The sequence below is a fragment of the Cynocephalus volans genome, chromosome 6 (genome assembly GCF_027409185.1).
Source record: "Cynocephalus volans isolate mCynVol1 chromosome 6, mCynVol1.pri, whole genome shotgun sequence".
Taxonomy (NCBI): domain Eukaryota; kingdom Metazoa; phylum Chordata; class Mammalia; order Dermoptera; family Cynocephalidae; genus Cynocephalus; species Cynocephalus volans.
In genome coordinates this window covers 8,710,161-8,717,293 of record NC_084465.1, presented here as the reverse complement: position 1 = coordinate 8,717,293, position 7,133 = coordinate 8,710,161, and the positions used below count along the sequence as shown (strand labels likewise).

At 57.5% G+C, this 7,133-nt stretch overlaps 2 non-coding genes across 2 annotated transcripts; both read right to left on the bottom strand.

Moving 5' to 3' along the window:
* Nucleotides 1-638: 638 nt before the first annotated feature.
* Nucleotides 639-710, bottom strand: TRNAC-GCA (transfer RNA cysteine (anticodon GCA)). Its single transcript has one exon. It is a non-coding gene; the product is annotated as a tRNA-Cys (tRNA).
* Nucleotides 711-4,352: 3,642 nt separating this feature from the next.
* Nucleotides 4,353-4,424, bottom strand: TRNAC-GCA (transfer RNA cysteine (anticodon GCA)). Its single transcript has one exon. It is a non-coding gene; the product is annotated as a tRNA-Cys (tRNA).
* Nucleotides 4,425-7,133: the final 2,709 nt, after the last annotated feature.

The window sequence follows — 7,133 nt, the reverse complement described above, 5'->3', positions numbered from 1 at the left end:
GTGACCGCCCCCTGCCGACCAGCCTCAGCCCGCCTCCCTCCCGCAGCTCCAGACCTGCCGTTGCTGAGTGACTCGTCCGGGCAGCTTGCTTTCTGCTCACCTGACGGCTGTGACCAGGGGCGGTGGGGGAGACCAGTGGGTGGGCCGCACCCACGCCTTCCCTCTGAGGCTGGCACCGTTGCTCCGGGGAGGGTCTCTCCTTGGAAACTGGTGTTTGCTTGGGTCCCTCACTCCTAGGGCATCCTTCTGACCTCCCTTGGAAGCCTTGTGTGTACTCTCCTTCCATGGCATACTGATCCTTTCTACTAAACCTCCTGTGTTCAAAGTACTGTGTGGTTTCTGTCTCCCGACTGGTCCCGACTGATTGATCCGTGAGGCCGAGCCCAGAGCAAAGTGGGTTCGGGGCCCTCTCGCCTCTGGGGGGAGACCGAGAAGTCAGCGCAGAACAAGCAAGCATGGACACAGAGAGAGGTGAAGGATTGGGGCTGCAGAGTCAACCTACCCTTCCCTCCACACGCCTCAGGAGATGCCTGAAAAGTACCACGGTCCGGACACCACTGATGAGGAAGATATTTCCAGTCACAGCATGCGACGTCAAGAAATCCACTGTGCGTTTGGCAATAAAGGAATGTGCCAGCAGGGGGCACCCGGATTTGAACCGGGGACCTCTTGATCTGCAGTCAAATGCTCTACCCCTGAGCTATACCCCCTGGCCTGGTTGGGGATTGTCCTGACCATATGTCTCCTGGGTTGGCACGCCCTAGCATTTATAGACTTCCAGACGTGCTATTCATTCCCAGTCAGCCTATAAACACTGGCGACAACACCACAAACTGACTAGAGGCCACTCTTCGGGCTGTGACGACCCCCTTCCATTCCCCGGAGGCCCCTCGCTTGCTTGCCCAAGGCACTTTTCCACTCTCTGGACACAACCTAAGCTCCGCAATAAACTCGAGTCTCCCCCCCTCCCCTCACTCGGTACCTGATGCCGTGCTGTGAGCGTGGGTGGGTGGGTGGGGGATAGAAGAATCACGGCTGTATGAGTCGGGGAGTTCCACAATAATGCTTCACAACAAATCACCCCCAAGTTCAACGGCGTGCCCCGATAAGCGTTCCTTCTCATGCTCACGGGTCAGCAGCGTGGGTGCCAGTCAGCTGATCTCAGCAGGGCTTGAGCGGGTGGCTCTGCTTCAAGCCGTGGGTCCACCTGTGCTGGCTTTCTCTATGTATGGGGGGGGGGCCGGGTCTGCCCCACAGATGTGAACGCCGGGGTCCAGGCCGGAGGAGGAGCAGCTGGCAGGGCACACTTTTCTCACGGCGATGGCAGAAATGCCAAAGGGAAGCCCCACTCTGCAAGCAGCTTTCAAGTCTGTGCTCCTGGCCCATGGGCTGGTACCTCACAGGTGAAAGCAAGTCACAGGTCTTAGCCCTATGTCAAGGGCAGGGATGCCCGCCCCACCGCTAACGGGACGACCTGAAAAGTCTCGTGGGAAAGGGCTCAGGTACAGGGATAAATGAAGTATGGTGGGGGGGGGCAAACCTGCCATCTCCCAGGGTCTCTGATCCTGCTCAGAGTTATTTCCATCTCTCCCACAGGCAAAATACATTCACCGCTGCCCCCAAGCCGCCCAAAGCCTCATTCAATCAGACAAAGTGCAGGGTCTTGGGATCCACATTAATCCAGGGGAGGATTCTCCTTATCCAGAGACCTAGGAGCTCCAAAGACAAGATTCCTGCTCGTCCCACCACCCGGATCCGATCGTGCAGCAGAGGCTGGCTCGTTGCAATAGACATTTACATTCAAAGACTGGGCAAGGTGGGAAGCATGCGCAGTCACAGACACTGGCTGACAGAAATCCAAATGCTAAGTACAAGTGGCCATGTCCTTTGTTCCCTGTGGTGACAGCCGCAGGAGGCCCCTTCTAGATGGCCATTTCGGTGTCTGCCAGCCTGGGCTCAATAATGTTGTGCCATTAACAAACCACCACCAAGCTCCGAGTTCCCCAATAACAAGCATCCCCCAGGAGTAGAAATGATCCTTGATCAAGCCCTGGTTCTGCTCCTGACTGTGGCTCCCGGTCCCTGGTTCGACGGGACCCTTGGCTCCACCCTCCTTGATGTCTTCCTGTTCCATCGTCCCACTTCGCACTCTCTGCAGAGCCCATTGCAAAAGCCGAGCGTGTCCTTTCAGGTGGCTGAGCGGTCCCCTCGGCTTGCTTCCCTCCCCTAGCGTGTTAGAGGCCCAGAGGTCTCTTTACTGGAACAGTCCGTCGCAGTCTCTTTGCTCCAGGATGTTAATGCTGTCGCCAATACAGTGCTGCAGAGAAATCTGGGGGATTCCTATGTATTGTATTTTCCAAAGCCCGAGCCTGCCACATTCTTTTGACACAGGCTCTCCTGTCAGCACAGCTGCAAGTACCTGGGCACATCCCATTTCTCTGGGACCACGTCTCTCATCGGCCTAAGAACACTTTGATCCAACCGAGAGGACCTACGTGCCAGCACCTTCCATCTTCAGGTGCTCTTCATAAAGCACATTCCTGCCACACAGGTGACTTGTTCTGTCCCCCCATGCCACATCTATCCGGAACCTTCTGCCTTTTGCCTCCCTCCTAAACCGATGCAGTCGTGGCGTCGCCTTTGTCCTGGAGGGAACGGTCTCATTGCCCCAGCTATGCAATCTCTCGGCTACCTGTAACGCCCCTCTATTCTGTTTACGAACCAGCCCGTTCTTTTCTGGAGTCCTGTCGTTCTCGTAGTACCTTTCCAAAAGCAGCCTGTAAAGAACGGCTCATGTGCTCGACGTCTGACCTAGAAATGTCCTCCCCCAGGTCGACCACTTGAAGCGGACTTTCCGCCTTCAGCTTCTCTTCGGCCACCCTCGTGCATCCCCGTCACAATAGTTTCTTCAGCCTTTTCCCGGATGGCTTTCCCGGCTCGCCCGACCACGGCTGCTTCCTCGTGCCGCCACGCCGTGTGGTTGAGGCATTTGTTTCGTCAGGGCTCCCCATGGAGATATCGGTTTCAGTAAGTGGCAATATTACTCCTAGTAACAAGCCACCCCCCCAAACCAGTGACACAACCCTGAGCATTTGTTCTCGTGCCCGTGGCACTGTGTGTTGAACGTGAATCAGCTGAGATCGGCGGGGCCCGGCTGGATGGGTCGGCTTCAAGCTGCGGGCCCCGCTGGCCTTGGCACCTGGGACGAATTGGGCTCAGGGTCGGGCCACGCGTGTTCACTCTGGGGCCCGGGGTGAAAGGGCAGAGCTCTCAGGGTGCTCATCTCATAGCAATGGCGGAAGTGCCTGAAGGCCCACCCGACCTCGCCAGCCGATCCGAAGCTCCCGCTTGCATCACATCCGCTGACGTCGCGTTGGTCAGGGCAAGTCACAACGTTTGCCGGTTATCCACCTGTTGGCTGTCACCTCCAGTTCCCCCTTCCTTCCGCACCTGCCGTGCGATGACGGAGCACGTTCTCCTGCTGTGGCTCCTTTCAGGGAGCACAGGGCTCCCGTTTCCAGTAGAGGGCGCTGGAGAGCTCACCCGGGGGAAAGGGGGCTCCTCGCCCTCCTCCACACCCCTGCTGTTTCTGCTCTTCCTCCCCACCCCTGGCTACGGTGTTGGTCAGTGGTGCCCTCACGTGGTGGTGCTCTGCCCCTGGCACACACCCACGGAATGAAGACCCTCGGCGACCTGGCAGACCCAACCAGGCCCGTGACCGCCCCCTGCCGACCAGCCTCAGCCCGCCTCCCTCCCGCAGCTCCAGACCTGCCGTTGCTGAGTGACTCGTCCGGGCAGCTTGCTTTCTGCTCACCTGACGGCTGTGACCAGGGGCGGTGGGGGAGACCAGTGGGTGGGCCGCACCCACGCCTTCCCTCTGAGGCTGGCACCGTTGCTCCGGGGAGGGTCTCTCCTTGGAAACTGGTGTTTGCTTGGGTCCCTCACTCCTAGGGCATCCTTCTGACCTCCCTTGGAAGCCTTGTGTGTACTCTCCTTCCATGGCATACTGATCCTTTCTACTAAACCTCCTGTGTTCAAAGTACTGTGTGGTTTCTGTCTCCCGACTGGTCCCGACTGATTGATCCGTGAGGCCGAGCCCAGAGCAAAGTGGGTTCGGGGCCCTCTCGCCTCTGGGGGGAGACCGAGAAGTCAGCGCAGAACAAGCAAGCATGGACACAGAGAGAGGTGAAGGATTGGGGCTGCAGAGTCAACCTACCCTTCCCTCCACACGCCTCAGGAGATGCCTGAAAAGTACCACGGTCCGGACACCACTGATGAGGAAGATATTTCCAGTCACAGCATGCGACGTCAAGAAATCCACTGTGCGTTTGGCAATAAAGGAATGTGCCAGCAGGGGGCACCCGGATTTGAACCGGGGACCTCTTGATCTGCAGTCAAATGCTCTACCCCTGAGCTATACCCCCTGGCCTGGTTGGGGATTGTCCTGACCATATGTCTCCTGGGTTGGCACGCCCTAGCATTTATAGACTTCCAGACGTGCTATTCATTCCCAGTCAGCCTATAAACACTGGCGACAACACCACAAACTGACTAGAGGCCACTCTTCGGGCTGTGACGACCCCCTTCCATTCCCCGGAGGCCCCTCGCTTGCTTGCCCAAGGCACTTTTCCACTCTCTGGACACAACCTAAGCTCCGCAATAAACTCGAGTCTCCCCCCCTCCCCTCACTCGGTACCTGATGCCGTGCTGTGAGCGTGGGTGGGTGGGTGGGGGATAGAAGAATCACGGCTGTATGAGTCGGGGAGTTCCACAATAATGCTTCACAACAAATCACCCCCAAGTTCAACGGCGTGCCCCGATAAGCGTTCCTTCTCATGCTCACGGGTCAGCAGCGTGGGTGCCAGTCAGCTGATCTCAGCAGGGCTTGAGCGGGTGGCTCTGCTTCAAGCCGTGGGTCCACCTGTGCTGGCTTTCTCTATGTATGGGGGGGGGGCCGGGTCTGCCCCACAGATGTGAACGCCGGGGTCCAGGCCGGAGGAGGAGCAGCTGGCAGGGCACACTTTTCTCACGGCGATGGCAGAAATGCCAAAGGGAAGCCCCACTCTGCAAGCAGCTTTCAAGTCTGTGCTCCTGGCCCATGGGCTGGTACCTCACAGGTGAAAGCAAGTCACAGGTCTTAGCCCTATGTCAAGGGCAGGGATGCCCGCCCCACCGCTAACGGGACGACCTGAAAAGTCTCGTGGGAAAGGGCTCAGGTACAGGGATAAATGAAGTATGGTGGGGGGGGGCAAACCTGCCATCTCCCAGGGTCTGTGATCCTGCTCAGAGTTATTTCCATCTCTCCCACAGGCAAAATACATTCACCGCTGCCCCCAAGCCGCCCAAAGCCTCATTCAATCAGACAAAGTGCAGGGTCTTGGGATCCACATTAATCCAGGGGAGGATTCTCCTTATCCAGAGACCTAGGAGCTCCAAAGACAAGATTCCTGCTCGTCCCACCACCCGGATCCGATCGTGCAGCAGAGGCTGGCTCGTTGCAATAGACATTTACATTCAAAGACTGGGCAAGGTGGGAAGCATGCGCAGTCACAGACACTGGCTGACAGAAATCCAAATGCTAAGTACAAGTGGCCATGTCCTTTGTTCCCTGTGGTGACAGCCGCAGGAGGCCCCTTCTAGATGGCCATTTCGGTGTCTGCCAGCCTGGGCTCAATAATGTTGTGCCATTAACAAACCACCACCAAGCTCCGAGTTCCCCAATAACAAGCATCCCCCAGGAGTAGAAATGATCCTTGATCAAGCCCTGGTTCTGCTCCTGACTGTGGCTCCCGGTCCCTGGTTCGACGGGACCCTTGGCTCCACCCTCCTTGATGTCTTCCTGTTCCATCGTCCCACTTTGCACTCTCTGCAGAGCCCATTGCAAAAGCCGAGCGTGTCCTTTCAGGTGGCTGAGCGGTCCCCTCGGCTTGCTTCCCTCCCCTAGCGTGTTAGAGGCCCAGAGGTCTCTTTACTGGAACAGTCCGTCGCAGTCTCTTTGCTCCAGGATGTTAATGCTGTCGCCAATACAGTGCTGCAGAGAAATCTGGGGGATTCCTATGTATTGTATTTTCCAAAGCCCGAGCCTGCCACATTCTTTTGACACAGGCTCTCCTGTCAGCACAGCTGCAAGTACCTGGGCACATCCCATTTCTCTGGGACCACGTCTCTCATCGGCCTAAGAACACTTTGATCCAACCGAGAGGACCTACGTGCCAGCACCTTCCATCTTCAGGTGCTCTTCATAAAGCACATTCCTGCCACACAGGTGACTTGTTCTGTCCCCCCATGCCACATCTATCCGGAACCTTCTGCCTTTTGCCTCCCTCCTAAACCGATGCAGTCGTGGCGTCGCCTTTGTCCTGGAGGGAACGGTCTCATTGCCCCAGCTATGCAATCTCTCGGCTACCTGTAACGCCCCTCTATTCTGTTTACGAACCAGCCCGTTCTTTTCTGGAGTCCTGTCGTTCTCGTAGTACCTTTCCAAAAGCAGCCTGTAAAGAACGGCTCATGTGCTCGACGTCTGACCTAGAAATGTCCTCCCCCAGGTCGACCACTTGAAGCGGACTTTCCGCCTTCAGCTTCTCTTCGGCCACCCTCGTGCATCCCCGTCACAATAGTTTCTTCAGCCTTTTCCCGGATGGCTTTCCCGGCTCGCCCGACCACGGCTGCTTCCTCGTGCCGCCACGCTGTGTGGTTGAGGCATTTGTTTCGTCAGGGCTCCCCATGGAGATATCGGTTTCAGTAAGTGGCAATATTACTCCTAGTAACAAGCCACCCCCCCAAACCAGTGACACAACCCTGAGCATTTGTTCTCGTGCCCGTGGCACTGTGTGTTGAACGTGAATCAGCTGAGATCGGCGGGGCCCGGCTGGATGGGTCGGCTTCAAGCTGCGGGCCCCGCTGGCCTTGGCACCTGGGACGAATTGGGCTCAGGGTCGGGCCACGCGTGTTCACTCTGGGGCCCGGGGTGAAAGGGCAGAGCTCTCAGGGTGCTCATCTCATAGCAATGGCGGAAGTGCCTGAAGGCCCACCCGACCTCGCCAGCCGATCCGAAGCTCCCGCTTGCATCACATCCGCTGACGTCGCGTTGGTCAGGGCAAGTCACAACGTTTGCCGGTTATCCACCTGTTGGC